At 50.5% G+C, this 13,549-nt stretch overlaps 1 protein-coding gene across 1 annotated transcript in view; it reads left to right on the top strand.

Moving 5' to 3' along the window:
* The first annotated feature begins 735 nt into the window (after positions 1-735).
* NPL (N-acetylneuraminate pyruvate lyase) overlaps positions 736-13,549 on the top strand; it is a 43,498-nt gene continuing 30,684 nt past the window's right edge. Inside the window, exon 1 of the mRNA XM_063939774.1 lies at positions 736-808. The gene's annotated coding sequence lies outside the window, so the exon portion shown is untranslated. The remainder of the gene's footprint in view (positions 809-13,549) is intronic.

The following is a 13,549-nucleotide window of genomic DNA, read 5'->3' as shown; positions in this document are numbered from 1 at the left end:
CAGAAAGCGGCACTTATCCAAGTGCCTCGTTGACAGGGGAAACCCGCCCCTGTCAGCGAGGCAGATGTGATTGGACAGCGGATCCAGTGCTGGATCCGCTCGTCCAATCACCCGAAGAGGCAGCAAGACCCGGCGCCCAGCTCAGTTACAGTAGCGGGGTGAAGAGGCAGCGGGACCCGGAGTTGAAGCCAGGGCCGGCCGCGCAGACCGAGGAGGGCGCTGCTGTGGACCTACATCGCCGCAGCCGCCCTTTGTGTCTGGATGCCGCTGGGTGACGGGTGTCCTCCTGCTCCCAGCCCTCCCGCGATGCTAGGGAACTGGGGAAGACAGTGGCGGATTGCCGCTCCCCCCCCCCCCTCCTGTCGGAAATGTGCCTTCAGCGGTGTGACCTCCTGCTCCCAGCCCTCCCGTGATGACAGGGAACTGGGGGAGACAGTGGCGGATTGCCGCTCCCCCCCCCTCCTGTCATCTGGGAAATGTGCCTTCAGCGGTGTGACCTCCTGCTCCCAGCCCTCCAGCGATGACAGGGAACTGGTGGAGGCAGTGGTGGATTGCCCTCCCCACTGTCGTCTGGGATGGGTCCCGCGGTGCCACCAGTGCATGAAATCCAGCCCCAGCCCACGGTGTCAATGTGCAAAAGGGGACCCTGAAGGGGCCATGGCTGCCCGCTGCTGCACTACTGGAGCAGGTACCGCCCGCCGCTCACCACCGCCAGCCGCTCACCGCCGCCCGTCGCCACCCGCAACAAATGGCAGTCAGAGGGACCTCCCCGCCGCTGCCCATGGGTGCCTCCGCCGACCACAGTCAGGTAATGTTGCCCTGCTGTCACCCTCTCTCCCTGTCGTTACTGTCCCTATTGTCACTCTCTCTCTCCCTGCTGTCACTGTCGTCACTCTCTCTCGCTCCCTGCTGTTACGCTCGTCACTCTCTCTCTCCCTGCTGTCACTGTCGTCACTCACTCTCTCCCTGCTGTCACTGACGTCACTCTCTCTCTCCCTGCTGTCACTGTCGTCACTCACTCTCTCCCTGCTGTCACTGTCGTCACTCTCTCTCTCTCTCCCTGATGTCACTGTCGTCACTCTCTCTCTCTCTCCCTGCTGTTACGCTCGTCACTCTCTCTCTCCCTGCTGTCACTGTCGTCACTCACTCTCTCCCTGTGGTCACTCTCTCTCCCTGTCCCTGCTGTCACTCTGGCTGTCCCTGCTGTCACAATTTCAGCTCATTCAGTGTGCTACAATGTGAATTTCGGCTCATTCAGTTTGCTACAATGTGAATTTCGGCTCATTCAGTGTGCTTCAATGTGAATTTCGGCTCATAACGTGTGCTACAATGTGAATTTCGGCTCATAACTTGTGCTACAATGTGAATTTTGGATCATTCAGTGTGCTACAATGTTAATTTAGGCTCATTCAGTGTGCTACAATGTTAATTTAGGCTCATTCAGTGTGCTACAATGTGAATTTCGGCTCATTCAGTGTGCTATAATGTGAATTTCAGCTCATTCTTTGTGCTACAATGTGAATTTCGGCTCATTCAGTGTGCAACAATGTGAATTTGGGCTCATAACATGTGCTACAAGGTGAATTTCGGCTCATTCAGTGTGCTGTAATGTGAATTTTGGCTCATTCAGTGTGCTACAATGTGAGTTTCGGCTCATTCAGTGTGCTGTAATGTGAATTACGGCTCATTTAGTGTGCTACAATGTGAATTTCGGCTCGTTCAGTGTGCTACAATGTGAATTTTGGCTCATTCAGTGTGCTACAATGTGAGTTTCGGCTCATTCAGTGTGCTACAATGTGAGTTTCGGCTCATTCAGTGTGCTACAATGTGAGTTTCGGCTCATTCAGTGTGCTATAATGTGAATTTCGGCTCGTACCATGTGCTATAATGTGAATTTCAGCTCGTACCGTGTGCTATAAGGTGAAAGGGACACGCCCCCTTTTGGGTGACCACGTCCCCTTTTCTGGAGCACGTGCGTGCCTTCGGCGTGCATAATTGCGTCCTTGTCTTTTCCATACACCTACTTCAAAATTTCCACTTCGCGACCACTATAAATACATATATATATATATATATATATTCTCAGTGCCTCCCCAGCCAGTGACCTCACCGCACGCCACTGTACAAAACATAATATAAAACCAATCCAAACGTGGGGGTAAAGGTCAATATCACATCTATCAGGGTTTGTTTACATGATGGTTGCTTAGAAACCCGTATTTTTACTAATTTTATTGTTTGTCGAGGTCACATGATAGAGAAATGTATATTCATGAGGTCCCTGTCATTTCCTCCCCGGCCCCGGTCACATGACCGCAAGCAGGAGAGTCACATGGTTTTCTAGGACCTATTACAATCTATATGACCAGAGTCTCTGCTTCCTGTATTACCCGGTCACGTGGTACAGCGTCGATCCCGTGACCATGTCACATGGACTGGCGATGATCACGTGAGCGGGCCGAACGGCTTCAACACACCATGGGATATTCTTCAAAGGCCAAGATTGCTGTTTCCTCGTTAGGCAGGCAGTAGGCCTGAGGATACAGTTCAGGCACTAGGCCTGTGGCACAGATAGGAGTAAAAGGGGGGGCTAAATTGGAATTAGTAGTTTTGGCATTAGGCCAAGATTACATTCCCATTGTTAGGCAGGCACTAGGCCTGTGGGCACATACGGGCATTTGGCCTGGGGGTAAGTTAGGAGCACAAGGGGGGGGTGCTAAATCAGAATTAGTAATCTTGGCATTAGGCCAAGATTACATTTCCATTGTTGGGAGGCATTAGGTCTGGGGCTCAATACAGGGCAGGGTCAGAATCCCCCCTGCTCTGAGGTGCATAATAGGGTCCTCGCAGTTAAGAACGTATAGTACAGAGCCCCTCCGGCTTGGTCCCCGCAGCGAGTGGGCTGTACGGTAGCTCGCTTGAGGCCTGTGGTTGGTTGGGTGTGAAGAGCTGACTGGCCCGCACGTTCTGTACTCCATTTGGGACAGGAAAGGTTGTGGAGAGATGGTCCCGCCCCCACATACCCTACCATCCCGCAAACCTGGAGTGGACGGCTGTCCACGACAGGACGCCCAATTCGCGCATGCGCCCGGGGGCATTTGTTAGTCGGCACGATGGTGAGGATCCTTCACTAAACCAGCATAAAGGTAACTCACACTGTTGTATGTCACTACTGTTATCTCCTTGAATGTGCATGATCTGCTAGCTGAGGACAGTTGCAGCCATTTACCCAAGTTATATGTTCAGAGTTTTGTAGTAAAGTAGGCCAGTTTAGTTGTTTAGCCTATTTGCTAGTTTGTAGGGAGGCTGCTGTCAATTTCTCTCCAGGAGCAGAGACCCGTGACAGGCAAGGTGACAAGAGTGGCTGTGTGAGTATACCCCTCTGTGTGTTTGTCTTGGTCCATGTTGGGTACTGGTTCGTGAGTCCTCGCTAGGCCTAGTGAGGCTCGCTTTCACCTGATGCGCAAGTGCCAAATAGGTGACAATTGGGTGGCTGAGGCCTTAGGGCCAGTGATAACATTCACCTAACCGGTGAACGTCGCAGCCCTCCCCATGTGTCCTCTTCCTCCCGCCGCGGAAAGGGTTGATACTCGGTGACTAGTGTTTCTCTTCCCCTAGCCGCCTGGTCGTCAAGACGGAATCGACGCGTCGAGGTTACCGGAGTGGTCCCCAGTTTGAAGAGGTTCCGTGGCCGGAAGCTGAGAAGAACAACTATCGGTAAGAAGCAAGTTACACCTGCATGGCAGCAGGCACTAAACCGCACCATCACACCTTTACATTTTGGCGTAGTCGGCAGGATGTCGGACACGGACAACGACGATTCCCCGAAACCGGGGAGGAAATTCAATTTTGGACCAGCGTTGATGCATACCCCTTGGTATGATGGATGGAACATGTTGCTGGAAGACTGGAAGAAGAGGCTTAACGGAATCATCCAGCTGTATGGGGTGCCCTCAGAAATGCAGCTGCAATTGGCATTGAATATACTGGATGAAGAAGCCTGGCGGTCCGTTATCCTTGTTCCAGAAGAAGAGAGGAAAACGTTAGATGAGGTACTCACAATCCTCGATGGTGCCTATGGCAACACCTCATCTGCTGGGACTCTGCGTCAGCGGTTGTTCAACCAGTTTCAGAGAGAGGATGAGTCTATACCCCAGTTTGCAAATGCGCTTCAAGAGATGTTAGGAGAGATCTGTCAGCATGACCCTGAAGGTCTGAGGTCACTGGTTAACTCAAGCATGATGCTCAGGGATCAGTTTGACCTGGGCCTAAGGAGCATCCCAATTCAACAAATCCTGTTGGATAAGTTTGCCAACGACAAGAAATTGACCTTCCGTCAAGTTCAAGTAGAGATTGCTGCTAGGGATCGTGACGCCAATTTTGGACCTTATGCCTTGGCCCCACAATGGTTAATGCCGGTGTTGGCCCCTGTGGCCAGCAGAGAACCAAACCCCTTGGAGACCTGTATCCAAGATCTTAAGGCGGCATTCTCCAAAGTCGCTCTAGAGATGAAAGAGGAGATCTCCCAGTCACGGGATGAGGTTCATAGACAGAGGGGCCATGGGGGGTCCGAGGATCGGGTGCCACGTAGGATGCCAAGGGAACCACAAACCAACGTTAGAGTCGCTCGTCCTAGAGAAGGTAGAGGACCTCGTTGCTATTGCTGTAACCGGTTTGGACATATCACCCGGGAATGTACTGAGCCAAGGCAGGACTCGCGGTGACGGGACCACCCACGTAGGAGATGAGCGGAGGAGGTACAGCTATAGTGGATTCAGCTACTGTAGTGGGTGAGTGTCCCATTGTGGTTGGATGTCTTGGGGGGAAAACAGCAGAAGTGCCTGTTGGATACTGGCTCGCAGGTCACCACCATGTCTGAGGCTTGTTTCCTGGAGCACTATTCCCATCTGAAGGATACTGTGTTGGAAAGTTGGGTTACTCTTACGACTGCAAATAATCTTCCTATTCCAGTTGTCGGAGTGGTATGGATGGAGGTCACGATCTGTGGATGAGAAGTGGGAAAGAAAGGAATCCTGGTCGTGGGAAGCTCGGGTGTGAGTCATGGGCCAGTAATTGTCAGCATGATCATCCTGCAGGACCTCAATCAGATTTTGTTCCATTAAAGTGGTCCGCAGTATTGGAAAGAGTTGGGTGTCCAATGCCCGGTGCAACAGGCATTTCAGCAGGTGGGAGGAATATGTGAGGCTGGAAATTTGGAAGAGTCCCTGGGTTCGATTCAGACCAGTCATCGGCAGCAGATAGAGTTACCTCCCTGCCAGGAGATGATCTCCCCCTCGAGGTGCATGCCCACCAGCGCCTGGATGGGTTCGAGGTGATGGTGAAACCCAATGGATTCCTAGGAATAGACTCTGAGATTATCCTAGCCTGGACCCTGGCAGTAGTGAGAGATGGCAAAGTGTTGGTTCGGCTTTGTAATCTACTGGATGAGATGAAGAGAATTCATGTTGGAGCAACCATTGCTAATGTAACGGCTGTCACCAGAGATAGTGTTTGGGCGGGACAGCAAGTCCTACTTCGTGCTGAAGAACAAGGACCATGGTCGATGGCGGTGAACCTGAGGGAGGATGAAGAACCCAGTGCGGAGTGGAGCGGCCGTATATTACGGGAACAGATGGATGTCTGTTTGGACGACTGTAAACCCACTATAGTGCAGAAGTTGGAGCGTATGCTATGGAAGAGGCAGAAGGTGTTCTCCCGGCATGAGGAGGACTTCGGGTGCACTGAAGATTTGCAGCACGAGATTTGTACTGGAGATAGTCTCTCTATCCGTGAGAGATATCGACCCATTTCTCCTAAACTCTATCAAGAAGTGAAGAAGATGTTGCGACAGATGCTGGACAATCAAGTTATCTGTGAAAGTAAAAGCCCAGGGGCTGCTCCCATTGTGTTGGTTCCATCCGGTTCTGCGTGGATTACCGGCGGTCAAACAGCTGTACTGTTCGTAATGCCTATCCGTTGCCTAGGATAGAGGAGTCCTTGGCGGCTCTAGGAAATGCTCAGTATTTTTCCACCCTGGACTTAGCCAGTGGATATTGGCAAGTGTCAATTGCCACGCAGGATCAGGAAAAGACCACCTTCACCACTCCGATGGGGTTGTTTGAGTTTCTGCGCATGCCATTTGGGCTCACTAATGCCCCAGCTACATTCCAGCGGATGATGGAGAGGTGTTTGGGGGACTTGAATTTTGAAGCTCTTCTGATATATCTGGATGATATTATCATGTTTGCCTCCACTCTGGAAGAGCATATGACATGCCTGGATTTGGTGTTGCAGCATCTGGAGAAGTACGGGCTCAAGCTCAAGCCCCGTAAATGTCATCTCCTGAAATCAAGCTTGGAATATCTGGGACAGGTCGTATCCAGAGAGAGGGTCTGCCCTACACCGGGGAAGATTGCAGCAGTACAGGAGTGGAAGACGCCCACTACTATCACCGAGTTGCATGCCTTCTTAGGCTTGGTCAGTTACTACCGACGATTTATTAAATATTTCGCCAGAATTGCTGAACCACTGCACGCTCTGCTCCGGGGGGGGGGGTGCCCACTACCAAGAAAACTCAGGCAGTAGCCTGGGGCAAGGCGCAAGAGAAGGTGTTCCGACACCTGAAGAGAATGCTCACCGAGGCACTGGTTCTTGGTTATGCTGACTTTGAAAAACCTTTCCTACTCTGTACCGATGGCAGCCTACATGGGTTAGGGGCAGCACTTTCACAAGTACAAGACGGCCAAGAACGAGTGATTGCCTGTGGTAGCCGGAGTTTGAGGGAGACAGAGAGGAACCCGGATAATTACAGTTCATTTAAGTTGGAACTGCTGGCTGTAGTCTGGGCAGTGACTGAGAAGTTTGCCAAATACTTGACAGCTGCTCATGTGGATATCTACATGGATAACAATCCTCTGGCCAACTTGGAAACTGCGAAATTGGGCGCTTTGGAACAGCGTTGGGTGGCCCGGTTGACAAAATTCAGTTATAAGATCCACTATCGATCACAGAAGAGTAACGGGAATGTGGATGCATTGTCGCAATTTCCTGTACACCCGCCACTGACTTCGGGGGACGAAGAGAACGAGAGTACAGAGGTCTCTGATTTGACCAGAGTTAGATGTCCCGAAACAACGAACGAGCAACAAGTGTTCGTATGTGCAGCTCTACTCCGGAGTACAGAACAAGAGTGGGCATTGCTACATCAAAGTGATCCGGGACTTAGTGCCATCCGGCAGTAGAAGCAGAAGGGGCACTGGCCTAGCCAGTGGGAGAGGAGTCGGCTGACCCTCTATTGTCGAAAAGTCCTGCGGAGTTGGGACCGACTAGTGGTCTGCACCGAAACACTGAGTCGGCAAGTGTACCTGCACCACAAGCTCAGGATGGTGGAACAGATTGTGGTGCCAGAAGCGGTGCTCCAGACTTTGGTGACCGAGGCGCACGATAGCGGAGCACATTTAGGATCAGCAAAAACCTTCCAGTGGCTACAGCGTCAGTTCTTTGCACCTCAGCTGTTGACCTCGGTGGACAGAGTGTGCCGGGAGTGTCGGAGATGTGGAGTTGTCAAGCCGCACAAACAGCATGCACCTGTACAGACCAATCGGACTAGTCGTCCCCTGGAGCTGTTGATTGATTACATTTTCGTTGGGGAATCTGTTAGTGGCCATCAGTATGCTTTGGTCATGACGACCATTGTCGAGCATTTCATCCGGCAGTTTGGATGCCATAAAAGAATACATTCGGACCAAGGGGCTTGCTTTCAAGGGAGACTGATGGAGCAGCTTTGTCGACAATATGGGATGCAGAAGTCCCGTACCACTCCATACCACCCACAGGGGAACGGTGCCTGCGAACGCTTCAACCGGACCTTGCTCCAGATGCTGCAGACCTTGGAAGACACCAAGAGACGGAGGTGGCCAGAACATGTGGCAGAGCTGGTGTGGACCTATAACAGGGTTCACAGCACCACCGGTTACTCCCCCTTCTTTTTGCTGTTTGGTCACCCGGGACGTGAAGTGCAAGACCTGCACTTATCCGAACCTCGGGAAGAAGGAGGTTCATTGCCAGCAGACTGGGTCGTGGAACATCAGCAGTGCTTAAAAGTGGCTCACGATGTGGCTCGGAGGATGATAGCCGACCATACTCATATGTCCACTAGAACTCGAGGAGCTGAGCCTTCTGACGTAATATGTACGCAAAAATTGTGATTATTAGGATGGTTTTCGCAATATTTGCGCATTTCACAAGGCCACCTTCTTTTTGTTAAATTAAATTAGTGTTGCAGTTTTTCCGTTTGGGCGTTGGAACCAACTGTGACTTCGGGAGATTGAGAATCCAGCTGTGCTGCTGCAACACCCTCAGGGAGAGTGATACGCTGTTCAGCAACTGCTCTCTTGATCTTGCTTTTATTAGGAGATCGTCCAAGTACGGGATAATTGTGACTCCCTGCTTGTGCAGGAGCACCATCATTTCCGCCATTATCTTGGTGAAAATCCTCGGGGCCGTGGAAAGCCCAAACGGCAACGTCTGAAATTGGTAATGACAATCCCGTACAGCAAATCTCAGGAACGCCTGATGAGGAGGATTTATGGGGACATGAAGGTATGCATCATTTATGTCCAGGGACACCATATAATCCCCCCCCCCCCTTCCAGGCTGGCGATGACCGCTCTGAGCGATTCCATCTTGAACTTGAACCTTTTTAAATATAGGTTTAAGGATTAAATTCAGAATGGGTCTGACCGAACCGTCCGGTTTCGGGACCACAAACAGGGTTGAGTAATACCCCATCAGACCAGAAAAGGGTATTAGATGTCAGCTTGGGGATGTAGTTATGTGACCGGCATTTAGGAGACCGCCAGTCACAATACCTCCCCCTACATCCTGCCCCCTCACAAACCCGACGGTCAGCATGCTGACCAACAGGGACTATTCCCACTGGAGGGTGTCCATGACACCCATAGAGTGGGAATAGAACCCGTGGCGATCGCAGGTCGCAACTGACCCCGCAGCATGGCAAGTGCAGCGAGTCCACAAGGGGCTTGGTGCAGGTGCCCTCCACCGGCATTTCGCTGGCGGGATACCGGCGTCTCCTGACCGCCGGTCATGCATACCACACCCGTCAGCTTATTCCCAGTTTTCATAGTCAGTACTCTAAGATTTGTGGACTATTGTTTTCATTAAATCAAACAGTTTTATTTGTATTGTTCAAGAGGCAATGTAATAATAAACTGGTACTTAAAATGCTCTCTCCATTTATATACTAATGCTGCTACAAAGTCCTCCCCTGGTGTAGATCTCTGATCCGAATGCGCTAACTGCTAGAGTGAGATGCCCACTGTCAGCCTTCATAGATTAAGAAATACTGTAGATTAAGAAATACCACTTGGTGCATCTTTAAACGCACCATCAGTTGCACCATTGAAACCTGCACCAGCCTTATGTTAGCTGCAGGTTCTCCGTCTGAGTATGATTTCTATGTGAGTGGTTCATCATCTTTGTACGGTACTGCATAGCATGACACACGGTTCTGCTTACCATAGCATACAGTACTGTTCACCATGATACACAGTACTGCTTGGGTATGGGTCATTAGGTCAACAAGACTTAGGTCGACAGTCATTAGGTCGACCACTATGGTCACTAGGTCGACATGGTCATTAGGTCGATATGGAAAAAGGCTGACATGAGTTTTTTTTTGTTTTTTTGGTGTCGCTTTCTTCTTAAAGTGACCGGGAACCCCAATTAGTGCACTGTGTCTGCTCGCATTCCGGCAAGGTGCCTTGCTCCGCTACCGATGTGCTCAGCACAGGTTCCCAATCGTAGTCCACGTGGATCGTAAAGTATTAAATTTAAAAGAAAGGAAAACTCATGTCCACCTTTTTCCATGTTGACCTAGCACATGTAGACCTAATGACCATGTCGACCTAATACATGTCGACCAATAGTGGTCGACCTAATGACTGTCGACTTAAGTCTTGTCGACCTAATGACCGTATCCTGTACTGCTTACCATGACAATCCCATAACACTCCCATAAGGCACAAGTGTGTATCGCTGCTGCTGCTGTTTAGGGTTTTTGGATCAATCCTATTGAAACATAGGGGGTCATTCCGAGTTGTTCGCTCGCTAGCAGATTTTAGCAGCATTGCACACGCTAGGCCGCCGCCCTCTGGGAGTGTATCTTAGCTTAGCAGAATTGCGAATAGAAAATTCTTAGCAGTTTCTGAGTAGCTCGAGACTTACTCCTACACTGCGATCAGCTCAGCCCGTTTCGTTCCTGGTTTGACGTCACAAACACGCCCTGCGTTCGGCCAGCCACTCCCCCGTTTCTCCCGACACTCCCGCGTTTTATCCTGGCATGCCTGCGTTTTTCCGCACACTCCCAGAAAACGGTCAGTTTCCACCCAGAAACACCCACTTCCTGTCAATCACACTCCGATCACTTCAACTATGGAAATTCTTCGTTCGAACGTGAGTAAATCTTCTAAGTTTTGTGCTAAAATACTTAGCACATGCGCACTGTGTACCATGCGCATGCGCATTTTCGCCTTAATCGCTCCGCTGCGAAAATCGGCAACGAGCGAACAACTCGGAATGACCCCCATAATGGGGAAATGTAATAGGGTGAAAGTGAGAGATTTTGGTAAAACGATGCTGTTTTTTTAAAGTGGCAATCATTTACATGGCAAAATCAACCTGGTTTTGCCATGTAAATGATTGCCACTTTAAAAAAAACAGGAGAATTTTACCAAAATCTCTCACTTTCTGATTCTCACACCCTATTACATTTCATCCCATGTCTCCAGACTCAATCCAAAAATCGTGTTGTATCAGGCAAAGTCGGGGGTTTTGTGGTTTTTGGGGCTAATTCAGACCTGATCGTAGCCATGCAAAATTTTGCATGGCTACGATCAGCCACCCTGACATGCAGGGGGAAGCCCAGCACAGGGCTAGCCCGCCCTGCATGCCTGGCTCTGCTTCCCCCCGCACAGGTACAAAAGTATCGCATGGCGGCGATGCTTTTGTACCTGAAGAGTAACTCTCTACCAGCGCAGCTCCTGCACATTGGCACGGAGTTACCCGTCGCTCTCTGGGTCACAGCGGCTGCGTGTGGCCGCAGCCCACCCCCCGCACGGTCCGGGCACACCTGCATTGCCCGGACCACGCCCCCAAAACGGCGGCCCAACGCCGCTGGCCCGCCCAACGAACGCCTCTGCCTGTCACTCAGGCAGAGGCGATCGCTGGGCTGAGATGCCGATCGCGTCTCTGACATGCGCCGGCACACTGCGGCGCCTGCGCATGTGCAGTTCAGACCTGATCGCCTGCTGCGCAAAAATGCACAGCAGCGATTAGGTCTGAATTAGCCCCTTAGTTTTGTTTCTTTTTAAAGATAGAAGATGGATGCCCACCTCTTGTATGCTGTAGACAGGCTTTTTGCAAGGTTAATAAACAGCGGCTATAAAAAAAATTGTGGTCAAAGTATAAAATTCTTAATTCTGAGTATTATAATGTTTTGCAAAAAGATTTTTAAAAAATATTATACTGTGATTGAGGGCCTCATTCAGATTTCCATAAACCGATGTTTGCGCAAGTCTCCAATGTGCACATGTGATCTGGGGCTGTGATGTTGCTCGCAGTGCCCCAAAAGCATTGGCAGTGTTTCATTATTTGTTCAGTTAGTCACTGTCCATAATAAGAGCAATAATTAATTATTTTACATCTTAAGTTTACATTTTCAGTTTATGGGAGGCGGGTAGTATGCTTGGGATAAGGATGTGCAGAAAAAAAATCTCTGTCCGAAAGCCAGAGTTTTTCTTAAATAGCATTTGGCTTCTAATGGAAAACTCCATAGACGGGAGGCATATGTATTTCAATGTGCCCATTCATATTCCACTGGGGTTAATAGCACGTCTGTAGAAACTACATTGAAATTAATTGGTCCATTCATCCCAACACTTGCACATGTCTCACTTGTTTTGTAATTATCTTGATTTAGGGACGGCCATTAAATAGTCAACCACCAATTGTGCCCTCCGTGTGTTTCATCGATGTCAAGAAACTATCAGCAAGTAAACATTGATGATTTATACAATGAGTGCAGTGGCGGAACTAGCGAGCGGTGGGCCCAGGTGCGACAAAATGCTTTGGCCCCCCCCCCCCTCCAAGTCCACCCCCTCACCCCTGGAGAGGATCTGGTGAGGGGGACCTGCTCAGGGCCAGAGAAATGGATACCTAGCAACAGTGCCGTAACTAGACATTTTTGCACTGTGTGCAAGAAACGGCATCGGAGCCCCACCCCTGCATGCAAAACAGGGGCAGTGCGCGCTGTAGGCGCGCGCAAAAATACATAGTGGCGTGGATTCGTGGGGAAGGGGTCTGGCCACAAAATAATACCAATTCAGAAAACGGTGCACAGTAGTCTCCATTGTTCAAATTTTGCCGCACAGTAGCACCACTACACCAGGTAGAGACCCTTTTACACCTTACAGCGGACAGATTCCTCTTTTTACACATTACGGCAGACAGCGTCCCCTTTTTACACATTACGGCAGACAGCGTCCCCCTTTTTACACATTACGGCAGACAGCGTGCACTTTTTACACATAACGGCAGACAGCGTCCCCTTTTTACACATAACGGCAGACAGCGTGCCCTTGTTACACATAGCGGCAGACAGCGTACACTTTTTACACATAACGGCAGGCAGTGTCCCCCTTTTTACACATTGCGGCAGACAGCGTCCCCTTTTTACACATTACGGCAGACAGCGTACACTTTTTACACATAACGGCAGACAGCGTCCCCTTTTTACACATTATGGCAGACAGCGTACCCTTGCTACACATTACGGCAGACAGCCTCCCCCTTTTTACACATTACAGCAGGCAGATTCCCCCTTTTTACACATTGCGGCAGGCAGATTCCCCCTTTTTACACATTGCGGCAGGCAGATTCCCCATTTTTACACATAGCGGCAGGCAGATTCCCCATTTTTACACATTGCGGCAGGCAGAATCCCCATTTTTACACATTGCGGCAGGCAGAATCCCCATTTTTACACATAGTGGCAGGCAGATTCCCCATTTTTACACATAGCGGCAGGCAGATTCCCCCTTTTTACATATTGCGGCAGGCAGTCCCAAGAAAGAAAGAAAGAAAGAAAGAAAGAAAGAAAGAAAGAAAGAAAAGAATTATACTTACCCTCTCTGCTGGCTCAGGCTCCTTGGTGCATCTTCTGACGATTCCCGGGCAGAAGAGAAGGAGGAGGAGGGAGCCGCAGCAGCGCTGTGTTATTGGTGGAGGCGCTGCTGCTGCTGCCCCTCTGCTTCACTATAGGCTGTTCACGGAAGACAGCCTATGGTGAAGCAGAGGGGCAGCAGCAGCAGCGCTTCCACCAGTAACAAAGCGATGCTGCGGCTCCCTCCTCCGCCTCTCTCCTCCTCCTTCCCCCGTACCGCTGCTCCTCTCCTCTCCGGGCGGCTGTGCGCTGCGGGCAGCGGTTGCCCGCAGCACACAGCGGCATGTAATGAGTCAGTTTGACTCATTA

Source organism: Pseudophryne corroboree, chromosome 9, assembly GCF_028390025.1.
Source record: "Pseudophryne corroboree isolate aPseCor3 chromosome 9, aPseCor3.hap2, whole genome shotgun sequence".
NCBI classification, from domain to species: domain Eukaryota; kingdom Metazoa; phylum Chordata; class Amphibia; order Anura; family Myobatrachidae; genus Pseudophryne; species Pseudophryne corroboree.
The sequence above is the reverse complement of the archived record's forward strand: the minus strand, read 5'-3'. Positions and strand labels throughout refer to the sequence as shown.